Source organism: Hyla sarda, chromosome 1 (assembly GCF_029499605.1).
Source record: "Hyla sarda isolate aHylSar1 chromosome 1, aHylSar1.hap1, whole genome shotgun sequence".
Taxonomy (NCBI): domain Eukaryota; kingdom Metazoa; phylum Chordata; class Amphibia; order Anura; family Hylidae; genus Hyla; species Hyla sarda.
Window position 1 is genome coordinate 538,711,382 of NC_079189.1, and position 19,358 is coordinate 538,730,739.

Consider the following 19,358-nt stretch of genomic DNA (forward strand, 5'->3'; position numbering starts at 1 on the left):
TGAAATGCAATAGAATTTTCCTGGGATACAGGATCTATAAGACTCAGGTTATTATATTGAATTTAGAATTAATTCATGCAATAAATATGCCATTTGGCAAAAGTCATTGTTAATCTTGCCGTTTGTCTCTGTGGTTAGATAGTATTCCTTAGGGCCAATTTAATATAGGGAAATATTATTGTAATTTATTTTGAGACTCAGATGAAAAATATTGATACAAAAAGAATAAAAATGGAGCAGAGATTTGTATTTCAGTTTTCCATTTGCCATTGGAAAAACTCATTGTTGTGGTTTTCACGGCATGAATTTCTTGCATTATCCCACTAAGGGTGCGTTCACACTACGGAATCTCCGCTCGCTGAATTCCGCGAGCGGAGATTCTGCCTTGCGGCCGCCGCCAAGGGTGCTTCGGTGCTAGGGCCGAGGGGCACTGAGCCATCACTGTTGACGGCTATGCAGTGCTCGCGGAATCCGCACAAAGAATTAACATGTTCTTTCTTTGCGCGGAACAATTTCAGAGGAATTCCGTAGTGTGAATGCACCCTATGAGAGAAAGAAACAGCCGAATGACAAATTCAACATTGCTTCACCTGTACTTCAAATGTTAATGTATAATAATGGGCACAATACATAGATCAATCTAAATAAATGTCTTTACATTGTTAGTTATTTGTTACACTTTTATATAAATTATTTTATATAAATTGTATTCATTCTCTTTCAATGTGTCTGCAGATTGTGGAACAAACGGCACTTCTCTAATACTCACAGCAGCACAGACTATTTCAGACAGGGCTGGTGAAAGGATTTTTGCCACCCTAGGCGAAAGCAAATTTTGCCACCCCTTGACCCCTCCCATTGGCTCTGCCCTTTTCCACACCCCACCTTGCTACTGGGGTGATACACTGTAGCAAACCTCATAGTCATGTAACCACCTTACTACTGGAGTGACACACTGTAACAAACCTACTCCCCATATAATCTCCTTACTACTGGGGTGACACACTATAACAAACCACCACCATTCTTACCACATGCTATAAGAATCCGTACACAAGCCCCCATCGGCTGTCAGCAGTGATATTATTGTCCTCTAAAGTGGGAGTGGGTGGTGGAGGGGAGGAGACGGAGTACTGATGTCATGAGACAGAGGACATCACCGATCATGCCTATCTGCCTCTGAGGAGCACGTTGTCGCTGAAAGCAGTATTCCTCCGAGACAGAAAGACGTGATCGCACAGGAGCAGAGGGGTGTTGTTGCGGATGTATGGAGGAGCGCGCAATGTCAGGATGCTGGACCGACGTGACCACCTGCCTGTCTGCCTCAGAGGTGGCACTGCGCTCCTCCAGCAGGCTGAAGAATGCCGATTTTTATGGTAACTGGGGCACAATGGTGGTGCTGGCTAGGCGGGTGCTTCAGATGAGCGGGTTCTACAGATGCTGGCTTGCTACTATACCAACTTTATCACACCGGGCAGAGTGGCGCCTCAATCAAGAGGGCGCTCTAGGCGGCTGCCTATTTTGCCTATAGGCCCTGATTTCAGATGATGTATTCAGGTTTGGTCTAGATCTCAACTTTTTTGCAGAGATGATGGATAAAGGATATCTTGGATAGTCCCACTATGTAAGAGAAATAACAGAGGTGAAAACTAAAACTGGAGAGATGATGCACAAAATCTATTTTGGTTGAACACCCATGTGGGGCATGTCCTGGTTGGAGGGAGAAGGAGAATGCTGAGGGTGGTAACTGTCTTAGCATGGACTTTGCTGGTACTTGAACAAGTTAATATTTAAGCTAAAATATTTTTTATCAATTTAAAAGAATACAAGAAAAAGCTCAAATAAAAAAGCTTTGTTGATATGTGTATTGAATACCGCTTTAGGGTACATTCCCACACAGCGTATTTGCTGCGTATTTGCTGCTGTGTATTTTATTTTCTCTGTTGAAGTCAATGGGTAGGAAAATACGCAGCAAATACGCAGCAAAATACGCCGTGTGGGAACGTACCCTTAAGGGAATAAGTTGCTGATTTTGCATTAAAAAGTACTTGTCACAATGAGCTGGTGGCAGGATATGTGCAAACTGGTATTCTCGTAGGGCGAGACTTGGCATAACATGGCACAATCGGGAGTCGAAATACTGCAAGTCACATGGACCTTATATGGGACTGCCGACATTTCAATTACTGAATGTGTCATGTTGGGACAAGTTTCGGGCTATAAGAATGCCAGCCAGTTTACACATACAGTATGTTGCCACTGGATTGTCGTGACAGGAACCTTTTAAAACTTTTTGAACTTCTCCTTGGATTGTGACAACATTTTACACAATTCAAAACATTTCTCACTGGGTATGTGCCAGATGACGCTGGATTCTTCTTGTGATTGTACAGTCCAAATACAGACCTATTTGTATCCATTGTGAAAAAAATAAAACACACACACCACCATCTGTCCAGTACTTTTTTCTCTCCAATCATATATACATTTTTAGGGGTTTGCAGTGGACATACAGACAGGATCAAACTGCTGGGAATATCAAAAGAAGTAGTCCAGCTAGAAAACGTTATCCCCTAGTCAAAGGAAAGGGGATAAGTGTCTGATTACACAAACTCCTGCCCGCTGCCCCAGCTCTTCCCATAGCTTTGTTGACTGCCACACAAAATGGGTGTCAGCATGTGCCCTCTGGGAGAGCCGGAAATACACAAGTACAGTGATTTGGCTGTTCCATAGCTATGCATGGATATCCTTTGGATAGGGGATACATTTTCTTAAACTGTATATAAAAGCTCATAAGTCTCCAAAGCAGTTTTTTCACCCAATACAGCATATTGTATTAATGTATATATTCCATGGTTGAAGTTGAATCACAAAGGTTGAAATAGTATAAAGCAGTGGTTTCCAAACTATGAACCTCCAACTGTTGCAAAACTACATGTTGGGAGTTGTAGTTTTGCAACAGCTGGAGGCCCACAGTTTGGAAATCTAGGGTATGACGAATAGACTTATACCTTTTCTTCTCTTAATTTTGGCTAAAAATAATTTCCTTAAAGAGATTGTCCAGGAATAGAAAAACAGAGCTAATTTTTTTTTTTTTTTTAAACACTCACATCTGTCTCCAGGTTGGTTGTGGTTCTGCAGCTCCGTTCCATTTAAATGAATGGAGCCAAGTTGTAAAACCACACCCAACCTAAGGACAGTCATGGAGCTGTTTTGTAAGAGGGTGGGTTTGGTAAAATGCCCACGCCATATGAATGCCTATTGCCAAAGTACTCACCAATGTGCTCCTTTTTCTCTGCAGCTCATTGATAGTCTACAGAAGAACACTTTATGTATGACTATGCTCTACAGCCTCACGCTGACACTGAAATAAGGGTAGAATTATCATTACGCATCTACTTAAGCGAATGAATGGCCTCCAACTTGGTAAAACAAACACATTAGAGAAAAAGGACAAATGTGAAATCACGCCCTTTGTTATGATGAATGTGATTGATGAAGATCAATCTTATCTCATAGAAAAAGTCTTTATATAGTCCTAACATTCAATCACCCGAGTGTTATTCGGAGTTCTATATAATTACAGGGAGAATGCAATCAGCTGGAATAAGTCAAGCTGCACGGAGAGAGGACGATGATTAACAAGGGAGAAAATACCAGGATGTGCACCTGTGTGCACCCACTGACTAAGGGAGGATGGTTACATGGTCACTAACCTTTGAACAGATTTTGCATAAATCAATAGTATAAGAAACTTTGTTATATATGTTATTAGAGAAAAATGCCTCTGTGTCAATGTATCAAGGCTATGTGTCTTCTCCTAAACTCATCATTCACCGTAAAAACTGCGAAACACTTACACAGGTTGGCCATTTGTAGTATCAGGCTATAGTAGCTGTCTATGGAGAAGGGAGCGAGAGGAAGAATTAGTTGTAGAGCTAGACAAAGAGAGAGAGAGTTATACACAGATAAACTGCGTAAAGCTCTAGCAAGTCTTATATCTAACCACAGTGCTTAAAGGGGTATTCCAGGCCAAAACTTTTATATATATATCAACTGGCTCTGGAAAGTTAAACAGATTTGTAAATTACTTCTATTAAAAAAATATTAATCCTTCCAATAGTTATTAGCTTCTGAAGTTGAGTTGTTGTTTTCTGTCTAACTGCTCTCTGATGACTCACGTCCCGGGAGCTGTGCAGTTCCTATGGGGATATTCTCCCATCATGCACAGCTCCCGGGACGTGACATCATCATTGAGCAGTTAGACAGAAAACTTCAGAAGCTAATAACTATTGGAAGGATTAAGATTTTTTAAGAGAAGTAATTTACAAATCTGTTTAACTTTCCGGAGCCAGTTGATATATATAAAAAAAGGTTTTGCCTGGAATACCCCTTTAATTCACAGCTTACCCTACTCAGTACTGCTCTATAATGTCAACCATGTTGCTGCTGCCTCTGAGGGTGTGCTTTAGAGGTACAGGGAAGCAGGATCCCCTCTTTTGTGTGTGCAATGTATATGCAACATCAAAGCAGCTAGTCTCTTTCCACTGGCTTAGGAATAACCAAAAATGAGAGAAACAGCCAGCAAAGGGGAAGACTAATCAAAGAAATCTTAAAGTGTTACTGTCATTAGAAACAAGTTTTTCAAAATGTAACACTTCCTTGAAAAAAATTGCATTTTCATATACTTCATAAAAAAATTTGATTGATGAAGATGTGAAAAAAAATTGTTAAAAAAATGGCCACTAGAGGTCTCGGTCTCTTTAATTTTGCAAATGTACCCTGTTATCTAAGTTCTTTGGGTACTAGCAGCTAGAAATTTGGACCGGTTTGCTGAGGAGGGTGTGAACCCTTATTAAATCCAAACAGCTTGCAGCCTTTTCAGGAGAGGATAATTTCCATGCACACTGACAAGCAATATAAGGTGCTAAATTATTATTTATTAATTAAATAAAAATATTAAATTTTTTTTTTTCCTTTGGTCATTTTATGAACATTTGTTTCTGTATCTGCATTATATAGGTTTCACGTGGCTGTTTTAGAGTTATAAAAAGCATTCACTTTGGGCGCAAAGCTTTAGAAATGTAAAAATACTTATTTTTGGCATAAAATATAGGTTTTTCTTGTGTACTTTTAACACATTAGATTCCACGTGGCTGCTTTGGGTTATATAAAGAATGCACTTTAGGCATAAAGCTTTGCAAATGTAAAATTTGTCTGTGAAGCTTGTGTAGACCTCATAACAAGGGAGAGGGAAGGAAAGCAGAAAATTTGTCCTGAAAAAATTTCCCCAGCGTACAGGAGAGGTGCCAGAAGAGTGAGCAAAGTAAATCATAGATCAAAAAGTATTTTACACATAAAAACAGGCATATAATTATGGAAAGAGAACTAATGACAGTAACCCTTAAAATATGGTAAGAAATGACAATATAAAGTACAGATGTGGCTAGGGTCATCTCGATCCTTGGTGTGTTAAGATAAGTTATTATAACTATTTACAGAAACCTGAGTTTAACATCACTTCTCAATTTCTGGCCTTATCTTGATCCCTGGTGTATTATGATTTCAACACATAACACATTGCTATGTTGGGTTAACATGTTCAAGATAACCATGGCCCCATATGTATATTAGGTAGTTGCTTAATTTAAAGGGGTTATCCAGGAAAAAAAAAAAATTTATATATCAACTGGCTCCAGAAAGTTAAACAGATTTGTATATTACTTCTATAAAAAAATCTTCATCCTTTCAGTACTTATGAGCTTCTGAAGTTGAGTTGTTCTTTTCTGTCTAAGTGCTCTCTGATGACAAGTGTCTCGGGAACTGCCCAGTTTAGAAGCAAATCTCCATAGCAAACCTTTTCTACTCTGTGCAGTTCCTGAGACAAGCAGAGATGTCAGCAGAGAGCACTGTTGCCAGACAGAAAACAACAACTCAACTTCAGCAGCTGATAATTATTGAAAGGATTAAGATTTGTTAATAGAATTTACAAATCTGTTTAACTTTCTGGAGCCAGTTGATATAAAAAAAGTTTTTTTTTCCTGGAATACCCCTTTAATGCCTGATTATGAAGTTAGTAAGCCTCAATATCAAATACTGCCCATGGACTTAAGTAATGTTTAAAGAATCAAGGCTGACCCTTTTTAAATCCTGGACATCCCCTTTAAGTGCAATTTATGCCTTGTGAGAAAAATTACAAATATCCATATTGCATATATTGGTTTTATTGATTCTCAGTGTTCATTTAATTGTGTATTAATTTAAATGCAAATATGCAGCATTAATCAATGAATCTTTTTGTAGCATAACAAGGCTCCGTAAGGCTCGATTACACCATAAGTGGCTATCATTTGTCATCCAGAGAGAATGCAAGCTGCTTGGCTGGATGTGTAACCTTGATATAGTTTACTAAAGAAAACATAACTTTAGGAAAAGAGATGCACAAAGTCTGCTACCCCCAATGCCCAATGAATGAGCAGTAAAGATTGCAGCTTTTATAAGGGGGCACTAGTGGATTGTATATATCTAAGGAAAAAATGCTCTTCAATGGGTAATAAACCAAGGGGTGTGAACATGGACAAGATATCCCATATCCTCAGGATAGGGGACAACTATCTGATTGCAGGGGGTATGACTGCTGGGACTCCCACGTGAGCTCCAGAATAGGGAACAAAGTTACCCCTAAGAATGGGGAACTGAGCCCCCCGACAATAAAGTACGGTCACATGTGTGCAGCACTGCTGCATTCATTCCCTATAGGAGCTGCCAAAGATAGTCACATGCTGCATTAGGCTATCTTCTGCAGTTCCCATAGAGAATGAATGGAGTGGGGGTGCACACATGTGACTGCTGCTGCTTTTTCAGGATAGACTGACCCATTCACAGAGGGGAATCGGTCCCCATTCTTAGGGTAGACTCTAGCCTCCATTCTCAAGGGAGACTCTATTTCCATTCTGGTGTTTGCTGGGGGGTCCAGCAGTCGGATCCACTGTAATCCCCATGCCCTATCCAGTACTGTGTTGGGGGCACACCTTACTATGTGCAGAACACAAAAGGGGATGAACTGTGACTGTGTGGGGCAAAAAAGAAGGTTCCACCTGGGCACAAAGGGGCATTATTGTGTGGGGAACTAATATCATCTGGGGAATTATTTGTTCTGCACTATTTTATTTTTTTTTTTTTGGGGGGGGGACAACTTTAGCTATGAAAAGCAGTTAAAATAGTAGAAGTAACAGGATGGAAAGTTTGTGGGGAGGGTGGGCAATAAGTGGGGAGGGTGCTGAAAAAGGAAGAGCCAAAGTTGTCTTGGCTGGGCTGCAAATTCTAAAGTGACTTCTGGTGATCTTAGTCGTCTGAGGAGTCACTGGATGTAACTGCACTGTAATCACTTATATGGTCTGCAGATCCTGTGTAGATCTGGCGTCTACCTCTATACAATTCACTGTATGGGGGGGAATATAGGTCTTTATATAGTGTTTTTATTTAGTGACCATATGATTGTACAAAAAGTCAGTCATCATGTTGATATTAATATGTTGTCCTGTTGTGGAGGCATTACATGGTATGGTAGATGGTAACAGACTATAGAAATCCTCTATTAGGGTGGGTTCACATAATGGTTTTGCTATACGGTGTCGGCATACAGTTCCATTAAAAAACCCGTATGCAACCGTACAGAAAACCGTGCCCATAGACTTCCCATTCAAAACTGTATGCACCATAATGTATACGGTTGTCTCCGTTTTTCAAACCATACGGTTTTTTACTTATTTTTTTTCCGGACAGAAAACCGTGGCCTACCACGTTTTTTTGGTCCAGGTGAAAAACCGTATTAAACCTTATATGTTTTTTTTTTAACATGGGAGTCAAAGGGAACCATACAGAACCGTATGTGCGTATGGTTCCATTCCGCTTTCACCATACAGTTTTTGACTTAGCACAGTTTTTCAATCAAACAAGTGAAACTTTATTTATAATGGAGTGAAAAGTAAAAAACGTATACGTTTTTTTCTTAAAAAACGGATGCTACCGGACATAATTTTACAAACCGTATACAGATAAAAATGTGTACACACGTTTTCATACAGTTTAGTCCGGGTTTTGAGGAATCAGTTTTTTTTTAATTTTTTTTATCAAAAACCTGATACAGGAACTGTATTACAAAAAACGTGGTGTGAACCCAGCCTCAGACAACCTTTTTTCCCTGAACACTGGCAGCCACAACTTATCATCCAAGTCTGCAGTACTGTATACAGCCCGTCTGTTTTTACTGTATACTCTTCTTGTGCTGCAGTGCCCAGATAGGCAGGCTGTACAGGACTGCAGATTTTGCTGAGCAGCAGAGGTGGCTGTCATGCACTACAGAGCAGTAAGCACTTTGTTTGTCACCATATTGACTCAATGTGCATGAGGCCTTATCCTATTGATCAGATTCTTAAAGGGGTACTCCACTGGAAAACATATATATATATATATATATATATATATTTTTTTTTTTTTTTTTTTTAAATCAACTGATGACATAAAGTTAAACAGATTTGTAGATTTCTTCTATAAAAAAAAATCTTAATCCTTCCAGTACTTATCAGCTGCTGTATGCCCCACAGAAAGTTATTTTCTTTTTGAATTTCCTTTCTGTCTGACCACATTGCTCTCTGCTGACACCTATGTCCATGTCAGGAACTTTCCAGAGCAGGATAGGTTTGCTATGGGGATTTGCTCCTACTCCGGACAGTTCCTAAAATGGACAGAGGTGTCAGTAGTGAGCACTGCGCTCAGACAGAAAGGAAATTCAAAAGGAAAATAACTTTTTGTGTCTCATACAGAAGCTTATAAGTACAAGAAGGATTAAGATTTTTTAATAGAAATAATTTACAAATCTGTTTAACTAACTTTCTGGCACCAGTTGATTTAAAAAAAAAAAAAATATATATGTTTTCCAGCAGAGTACCCCTTTAACGCAAAGCATGAAGTCCAATGAGAATTAGTGTACAACTCCAAATGAAAGTTAAGTTGAGTTTGTCACAACTGGCAATGATGTCATCATTTGTTATCCATTGTTTTACATATGCCAGTAGAAGGCTAATATTTTACTCATGAATACTAGTTATTCCCTATCCTCAGGATAAAGAATGACTATCCGATCGTGAGGGGTCCCACTAATCAGACGGCACCACTGCTCCATTCATTCTCTATAGCAGTGTTTCCCAAGCAGTGCGCCTCCAGCTGTTGTGAAACTACAATTCCCAGCATGCCCGGACAGCCTACGGCTGTCCGGGCATACTGAGAGTTGTAGTTTCGCAACAGCTGAAGGCACACTGCTTGGGAAACACAGCTCTTTAGGAACTGCTAAAGATAGCTGACAAGAAGTATAGTATAACAGTAAACCATAAAGCGCTATGATTTCATTTCTTGCAGGTGAAGTGCACCCTCTGCTGGAGACATAATGTACAAGAGACAATTCTTCAATCCAAATATGGAAATAGAAATCTGCTCAGAATTTTTATATATGTGTGTGTATATACATATATAATATATATATATACACACACATACACACATAATGGTTTAATGGAAATGTTGTAACACATCTGTTGTGTTATGGATCTAAACATTGACCTATGGGCTACTTTCATGGGGTATTTTAGGGTTCTGTCAACATTTTCTAAATTTTTACAGCAGGAACAGCCATGCATGCTGTGCTATTCGTGCTGTCAAAATTGATGGGATCCATGGGAACAGACCCCCATAGAGCCTGAGAATGGAGGAAAAATATCCCCAAAATGAATAGTACAAAGTGTGCGTGCACAGCCTGTTTTGTATTCATTCTCTAGGGACATGTTTACCCAACCAGCGTGCCTCCAATTGTTGCAAAGGCTGTCAAAACATGCTTTAAATTGTAGTTTCGCAACAGCTGGAGGCACCCTGTTTGGAAAATTCTGCTCTAGGGGCTTCTGAACATTATTGAGCGCTTAGCAATGTTCCTCCATTCTTAGGCTCCAATCTGCTTGTTATGCTCTATCCAAAGAATAGGGGATAACTTTTGATGTTGGAGTACCCCAAAATGATAGGGCCCTGGGTTTAGTAACATACTCCCTCCACTGGGATTCCTCCACTACCAGGCAAAGGCCTCCACCTATCACACATTCATGCCATATGCTATAGGTGTTTTTCTGGTAAAAAAACAAATTTTACTTTATATGTTCTCATTTTGTGTAGGAATGGAAAACATGTTTGAACGAAAGAATACAGTGAATTTTCATAAAAGTCAATACACACCTGTTATGCTGCATAGAAAAAGCATATTACTCATACTCCAAACTTACAAAGCACTTTCCAGACTTTCTTGTGAATGAGAGATGAATAACAGCGCCACCTACTGCCTATTGCTGTTACTACAACTTCATTCTTTCATAAGGTTTCCTACACCCAAGTCATATTCTCTTAGGGGAAATATTTTTTATGAATATGAAACAAAGAAATGAGCGGAGGCGTTTTATTCTCTAGACACACAACAGTGCCATTCATGCATTCAGAAACCATTTGGTTTTAGTACAGCTTCCTGTATAATATCTTTAGACCATTCAATATGAAGTGTTTTTCGTAAAACCACAGCAAACTTTACATGTATACATTACTTGCTGTGGATTTCTCCCCGGCTACACTAAAGGAGTGAAACCCTCTGGGTACATCCACAACACAAATTGACATGATGCAGATTTTTTATTTTATAAAATCTCACCCACTTTCCTTTATCTGTGAGGATTTTACATGTGCACATTGCCAGGTAAAATCTACAGCATTTCCTCCAAGTGTGAATAAGTTGTGTATATATATATATATATATATATATATATATATATATATATATATATCCAAACAAATTGTATAGCAGCACTACTTATCCAATGTTGTATGGGTGCCACCTGTCCGGACCTGATCACGGTCCACTAAATAGGAAACAGCTACGCAGTACTCCAAAAAATAGTGAAAAATCTGTGTCTTTTATTCACAGCTGTTTCCTATATATGTAATGTCTCAGTACAGGACACAACCTGACAGGGCCTAAGGGTTGTACAGGACTGAGACCCTCAGTGACTTGGGGGCTCCCCTGCAGGGTCTCCCCCTGCTGTTTCCAGAATGTTGTCTATATCACTTTAATGCCTAGACAGTCTCCTTATGTATAGGTAGTACAAAGGACATGTGGGAGGTCTCAAGGACCTGTGTAAGTCTGTCACATGTTATTATATGCAGTCAAATGATTTGTTGTTGCATGTTCTCCCAGAGAGCACCAGCTTAACCTATGACCCGCAGCTTGACCAATGGGCTTTAGTCCAGCCCCCCACTATATAAAGGGGCAGCCATTACAATTCACTCTCTTAGCTCTTACCACCTGCTACCTGACTGAGCACAACAACCACCAGAGATCTCAGTGCATATGATCAGCATCTGGAAGACCCCAAAAGCTACAGTCTCTCCAGTAAGTCTCAAGTCTATGTCTGCTGTGACTGAAACTATTCAAGTCCTGCATATAGTCAAGTCAAGTCCAATCTCAAGTCAAGTTAATCACAAGTATTGGTCCAGCAAGCTGTGAGGTCCTGCGGGGTCCTGGCCACCTCTCTGGGAAATCTGGCCTTAGCTGTGAAGATAATTCCATCTGTCTTATACTCAGTAAAGCCTCCGTTTGGCCATAACTGGTTGTGGACTCTCATTTCACTACTAGCAACTGGGATAGCGGAGAAACCGGTTGTGGGGTGTTCCGTAATCCTAAAACCACACTGGTGTCATGAACACTAGGGGTTAACAACATCTTGCCCCTGGGTTAATACCATCTGATCCCACCACTCACACCCTGACTCCCGTGGTCCCGCCATACAACCGTGGGTCACCACATACATATTAATAATATGTATATATAGTACATTTGAGTAGCCGTATTAGTCCAGTGATGCAGATGCAAATCAAAAAATGTTGCAGTATCTTGTAATACCTTTTTTATTGGACTAACAGCATTTTGTAGAGAAGCTTTCGGGATTCCTCCCTTTATCAAGTCCAAAGCAAATCTAAGCTCACAAGCAGAAGACACAGGTTATATCTCACAAATATGCAGGGGTTAAGACAATAGATATGGAGAATGCACACTAAGATGGGCCATAAATTGTCCTGCTATAGGAACATAGACTACATAGATAAGGATGAGAAAAAGGGGGGAGGGAGGGGGGAGCAGACTCTCCCCTGCTCCCCCCTCCCTCCCCCCTTTTTCTCAGGGGATGTCTGCTTGTTGTACACCCTCTATACTACCCCAATGACGGCCATATTGGTATCCACCAAACCTTCTGAAGCAGGTAAAAACATTTATGAATCAGTTGTTAAAATTTTACAATAAAGTTATAACTTCTGCTGTTTTCTTGACTGTAGGAGCAATCCTGTGTACACCAAGCCACCTGCCTAGATGCTTATGTGGTGTCCCGGTACTGTATACTATCCGGTCCCTTTTATTGTGGGTCCCCATAGCCAGAGTCCCTAGGACGTTGGGGTCCCAATTGTCTAGTTTACCCCTAGTCACCGCTCATCCAGTTGGTAATTGTCCAGTAACCACTTAGAATTTGGATGTATAAGATTGTATAAATGTAAATAAATAGTTAATTACCTGGCCATAGCGTAGCAGGACCTGCGGGTCACGTGGTCAGGTGAACTCTATGGTATTTCTGCTTGAGGACTTTTGGAGGTCCCTGTGACGTAGTCAATCCCATCACACTGTGTAACAGTGAGTGACAGGTGTTCGGACCAATCAGATAAGCCCCGCCCCTGCCCATATAAGGGAGCGGTGGCCATGTTCTCGCTCTCTTGTTCCTGTGCAAGCAAGCAAGAAGTATCTGCGCTGCTGAGATCAGTGAGTCTAGGCCTGAACCTTGCGGCGACGGCCTATAACTTCTAAATTCTGAGTGTATCAATCCCCACGCACTCTGCAAGATCACCGGACCTTATCTATCCCCTAAATCCGAACAGATCTGCAATAATTACCCTAAATTCAGAGACTTTTAATATCATTCAAGGTCCACAACAATTGTCAGTCATTGAGATATATAAAGACTGTTTGCCTGAGACTGTCATTGTTCATTGGATGTACTGCAAGCACTTAAAGGAGTAGTCCGATGCTCACAATAAAAAATAAACTAATCCCCAAATGTAGCCCCAGCTCAAACCTTTTGATAGAGCCCCCAATTGCGTGATTTGGTCCTATCGTTCGCTTGCAACGCCGCTCTGAACTTCCCGGTACTTCCGGGTTCTGGTCACATGTTTTTCAGCCTGAATGACTACATCTCCCACAATGCCCTGGTAGTTTGTCCGGTCCTATTCTCCCTCATGCATGCGCGGAACATAAGCGCTGATTTGAGGTCAGCGCATAAATGAATAAATTACTTAGGGAGGAATAGCCGACTCCGGTCTGGGAGGCCGGCACAGCCCGCAGTGACTCATGGGAGCGATGAGTCACCGGGCTAAGATGGTGCCGGATCATGAAGAAAACGCGGTCGAGCGTCATCAAAGGACCCAGCTTCCGGTCGGATGGAAAAGCGAGGAGAAGTCCGGGAAGAAGACGATATGGATAACATGAGTACAATACAATGTAATATAACTTTGTTTCATGCTCCATTTCCCCCATAAAAGGTTTGCGTCGGAGTACTCCTTTAAGTAAAGTTTGTTCAAGTTCAAATACCTTGTGGACCTTCAGTCATTTTATTACATGCCCCTATCGTTTCTGGGAAGGGCGGCGATAGGCCGGAGAATTACCTCAGCATACTAGCCCTCAGCCTGGCGTCACGAACTCTAGGGTTAACATTAACCCCTTATCTACTACAACATCCCAACTACCCTACACCCCCCAGGGCTACCACACTTATTGTATTGTTATTCCTAAGAAATAGGGGGGTTTGTTACATTGTAAAATGAAAACCAAAAAACATCAGAAAAATAAGTATAAAAGCAACAGTATTTTTATTTAACAATGTCTTTCAGTGTTTTTAAGGATCAGTTATGGCGACATGCGGTAACCCATAGTAACTATTCCAGCTTGCCCATTTTATTCACACCAAAATAAAGCAGCATAAAGTATCCCGTGCCACCCCCCATGTCGGTGATCACCGCAAATTGCCGGTTAATTTAAAACGGCGATTTGCGGTGATTCCAGGTCATACGGGTCTCCAGTGACCCGGAAAATAAGGGGGATCGGGGTTGTCCAAAACACTCACGATCCCCCTGAAGGGATAGGAGTGAGGTGGCAGGGGTGCCACCCTTCCTATCCCTGCTATTGGTTGTTCAGAAGCGACGACCAATAGCAGATCGGGGACGGGGGGTTAATTTTCGGTTCCCCCGTTCTGCCCACCCATAATAGGCGGGGCAGAATGGGGAAACCGACAGGGACCAGAGCCGAAGGTCCACTTACCCATCGGCGGCAGCAGTGGGCGACGATCTGCGGCGGCAGCGGGCGGCGATGCAGCTCCCTGGATCCTACGGAAGCCGGTGAGTTGCCTAGCAACATCTGGAGGGCTACAGTCTGAGGCCACTATACTGTGGTCTCTAAACTGTAGCCCTCCAGATGTTGCAAAACTACAACTCCCAGCATGGCCAGACAGCTGTTTGGGCATGCTGGTATTTGTAGTTTTGCAACAGCTGGAGGGATACAGTTTGGAGATCACTGTGCAGTGGTTTCTAAACGGTGGCCCTTCAGATCTTGCAAAACTACAACTCCCAGCTTGCCCAAACAGCTGTCTCGGCATGCTGGGAGTTGTAGTTGCGTACCTCCAGCTGTTGCATAACTACATCTCCCAGCATTCCCTTCGGCGATCAGTACATGCTGGGAGCTGTAGTTTTGCAACAGCTGGAGGCACACTGGTTGGAAAATACTTAATTAGGTAACAGAATCTAACTGGAGGTTCCCCCCCCCCCCCCATGTGAATGTACAGGGTAAATTCACACAGGTGGGTTTACAGTGAGTTTCCTGCTTCAAGTTTGAGCTACAGCAAATTTTCCGACTCGGCGGAATTTTCCTAGTGGGAAGCTCACCGTAAACCTCTGCCAGTGCGAATGTACTACACTACACTAACACAAAATAAAGGGAAAAGCAATACATATACACCCCCTTACACTGTCCCCTCCCCAATAAAAATGAAAACGTATCGTACAGCAGTGTTTCCAAAACATAGCCTTCAGCTGTAGCAAAACAACAACTCCCAGCATTTCTGGACAGCCACTGACTGTCCAGGTATGCTGGGAGTTTACCAACAGCTGTCCTCAAATGGGCATGGCGCTCTCTCACTTCGGAGCCCTGTCATTTTTCAAGGAAACAGTTTAGGGCCACATATGGGGTACTTCCATTCTCGGGAGCAATTGCACTACACATTTTTGGGGGCTTTTTCTCCTTTTACAAAAAGGAAAAGTTGGGGTCTACACCAGCCTTTGAGTGTAAAATGTTTTATTTTTTTACACTAACATGCTGGTGTTGCCCCATACTTTTTATTTTCACAAGAGGCTAAAGGAAAAAAAGACCCCCAAAATTTGTAACGCAATTTCTCCTGAGTACGGAAATACCCCATATGTGGGCGTAAAATGCTCTGCGGACGCACAACAAGGCTCAGGAGTGAGAGCGCACTGTGTACAGTTGAGACCTAAATTGGTGATTTGCACAGTGGTGGCTGATTTCACAGTGGTTCTGCCAAAAAAATGAATGCCCACATGTGACCTCATTTTGGAAACTACACCCCTCACGGAACATAACAAGGGGTATACTGAGCCTGAAAACCCCATTGGTGTTTGACGGATTTTCGGTAAAATTGCTGGAGTTACCTAAAATATTTCATTTTCACAAGGCAAAATAGGAAAAAAGCCCTCCCAAAATTTGTAACCCCATTTCTTCTGAGTAAGAACATACCCCATATGTGGATGTAAAGTGCTCTGCGGGTGCACTACAATGCTCAGAAGAGAAGGAGCGCCATTGGGCTTTTAGAGAGAAAATTTGTCCGGAATTGAAGGCCATGTGTGTTTACAAAGCCCCCATAGTGCCAGAACAATGGACCCCCCCCCCCCCACATGTGACCCCATTTTGGAAACTACACCCCTCACGGAATGTAATAAGTGGTACAGTGAGCATTTACACCCCACAGGTGTCTGACAGATTTTTTGGAACAATGGTCCGTGAAAATGAAAAATTTAATTTTTCATTTGTACAGCCCACTGTTCCAAATATCTGTCAAACGCCAGTGGGGTGTTAATGCTCACTGCACCCCTTATTAAATTCTGTGAGGGGTGTAGTTTCCAAAATCGGGTCACATGTGTGGGGGTCCACTGTTCTGGCACCACGGGGGGTTTTGTAAATGCACATGGCCCCTAACTTCCATTTCAAACAAATTCTCTCTCCAAAAGCTCAATGGCGCTCCTTCTCTTCTGAGCATTGTAGTGCGCCAGCAGAGCACTTGATGTCCACACATGGGGTAGTTTCATACTCAGAAGAAATGGGGTTACAAATTTTGGGGGGCATTTTCTCCTATAATTCATTGTAAAAATGTAAAATTTGGGGAAAAAACATAATTTTAATGAAAAAAACATAATTTTTTTTCATTTACACATCTGACTTTAACAAAAAGTCATGAAATACCTGTGGAGTGTAAAGGCTCACTGTAACCCTTGTTACATTCCTGAGTGTAGTTTCCAAAATAGTAAGCCATGTGTTTTTTTTTTTTTTTTGCTGTTCTGGCACCAGAGGGGCTTCCTAAATGCGACATACCCCCAAAAATCATTTCAGCAAAATTTGCTTTCCAAAAGCCAAATGTGACTCCTTCTCTTCTGAACATTGTAGTTCGCCCGCAGAGCATTTTACATCTTAACATGGGGTATTTCGATACTCAGAAAAGATGGGGTTACAAATTTTGGGGGGCATTTTTTCCCATTACCCTTTGTAAAAATTGTAAATTTGGGAAAAAACTGCACTTTAGTGAAAAATGTTTTTTTTTTTTTTCATTTACACATCAGACTTTAACGAAAAGTCGGCAAACACCAGTGGGGTGTTACGGCTTACTGTACCACTTGTTATGTGCCTTGAGGGGTGTAGTTTCCAAAATAGTATGCCTTGTTGGTTATTTTTATTTATTTTTTGCTATTCTGGCACCATAGGGGTTTCCTAAATGTGACATGCCCCTCAAAATCCATTTCAGAAAAACTCACTCGCCAAAATCCCATTGTCGCTCCTTCCCTTCTGAGCCCTCTTCAGTGTTCGCTGAGCACTTCACATACACATATGAGGTATTTCCTTACTCGAGAGAAATTGGGTTACAAATTATGGGGTGCTTATTCTCCTATTACCCCTTGTAAAAATTCAAAAACTGTGTTTACAAGAACATGAGAGTGTAAAAAATGAAGATTTTGAATTTTCTCCTTCACTTTGCTGCTATTCCTAAAGGGTTAACAAACTTTCTGTATGTAATTTTGAATACTTTGAGGGGTGCAGTTTTTGAAAATTTGAAAATTACTGCTGAAATTTGAATCCCTCTGATGTCTTCCAAAAGTAAAAACATGTCAACTTTATGATGCAAACATAAAGTAGACATATTGTATATCTGAATCAATATATAATTTATTTGCAATGTCTATTTTCCTTACAAGCAGAGAGCTTCAAATTAGAAAAATGCTACATTTTCAATTTTTTTCATAATATTTTTGCATTTTTCACCAAAAAATTATGCAGGATTGATGAAAATTTGCCACTAACATAAAGTAGAATATGTCACGAAAAAACAGTTTTGAAATAAAATTTATAAGTAAAAGCATCCCAGAGTTATTAAAGGAGTATTCCAGGCCAAAACCTTTTTTTTATATATCAACTGGCTCTGGAAAGTTAAACAAAGTTGTAAATTATTTCTATTAAAAAAATCTTAATCCTTCCAATAGTTATTAGCTTCTGAAGTTGAGCTGTTGTTTTCTGTCTAACTGCTCTCTGATGACTCACGTCCCGGGAGCTGTGCAGTTCCTATGGGGATATTCTCCCATCATGCACAGCTCCCGGGTCGTGACATCATCATTGAGCAGTTAGACAGAAAACTTCAGAAGCTAATAACTATTGGAAGGATTAAGATTTTTTAATAGAAGTAATTTACAAATCTGTTTAACTTTCCGGAGCCAGTTGAGATATATATATATATATATATATATATATATATATATATATATATATATATATATATAAATAAAAAAGGTTTTGCCTGGAATACCCCTTTAATGCTTAAAGTGATAGAGGTCAGATTAGAAAAAAATCTCCCGTCCTTAGGGTCATAATGGGCTCCATCCCCAAGGGGGGTTAATATGCACACAGAGTAATGGGAAGATGCTATGGCTTTATCCCAGAATGCCAAAAATTGTCCCTTTTTTGGAAGTAGTAACAGAACTGGCGCTCTAAAATAGTGAAGACTGAAGAAGAAATAGCTCTTGTATGAAAAGCTAAGAAAATTTTTTTTTTGGGTTGTGTACGTGTAGGCCTGTCTGGAAGTAGGATGATGGTGGATTGGTGTTCCTAGTAGTATCCCGTGTACAGCAGATGGTGCCTGACTGATGTTAATAGTGTACAGCATGAGATGGAAGACAGATGTCACTAGCTTACAGCATGAGATGGCAGACTGATGCAACTATCATCCAGCAGAGTGGTGGTTGTATTGCCTAATTAGTCGCAGCTGGAACAAGAGGTTTAAATTCCTCGCACACCCCTGCATGATTCATTTTAGCAAAAGTCAGTTGCTGGAAGGCAATCTTGTTCCCTTTGGGGTGACCATGATGCCTGCTGCGCTGAACACTCTCCCCGAAGCCACACTAGAGGGTGGACAAGGCAGACTGGGCAAACACTCGTGGCAAACTGGGAAAGTTCTGGCCAATGGACAAACCTGGTGAGGCAGAAGTTCATGATGTCTGGCTGAAAGTAGCAGGTTTGCCAAAATGTCAGTTTCAATTTGGCCAGCAGCCCTGGCTGACCACAGGGTGGTTGCAAAAGCAACCGCTATAAATTTGTGTAATTTTGCCTCAGCCAGGCGGCCCAGGCCTGGCTGGAAGTAGCAGCAATGGAGCAAAACTATTTTCAGCCAAGTATTGCCCCTGGCTATAGGTACTATGCCAAATATCAACTGTACCATCCAGGGTATGGCTGTCTCAGCAAAATAATGGTGACTAGGTTCTCATTCTGGCTAGCAGCCCTGGCTGGCCACAGGGTGGTTGCAAAAGCAAATGCAAGCAAGTTGAATTTGACCAGCAGCCCTGGCTGGCTGCAAAGTGTTTGCAAGAGAAAATTTGATAAATTTTAATTCTGTCCCAGCCAGGTGGCC

At 41.2% G+C, this 19,358-nt stretch overlaps 1 protein-coding gene across 2 annotated transcripts in view; it reads right to left on the minus strand.

The window, feature by feature from the left end:
• PDE4D (phosphodiesterase 4D) overlaps positions 1-19,358 on the minus strand; it is an 846,931-nt gene that overhangs the window by 739,560 nt on the left and 88,013 nt on the right. The window contains exon 1 of one of the 2 annotated variants that reach the window (XM_056540998.1): positions 3,278-3,294. The exons of the other annotated variant lie outside the window; for it this stretch is intronic. The gene's annotated coding sequence lies outside the window, so the exon portion shown is untranslated. Of the gene's footprint in view, positions 1-3,277; positions 3,295-19,358 lie in introns of those variants that run through there. 2 annotated transcript variants of the gene reach the window in all.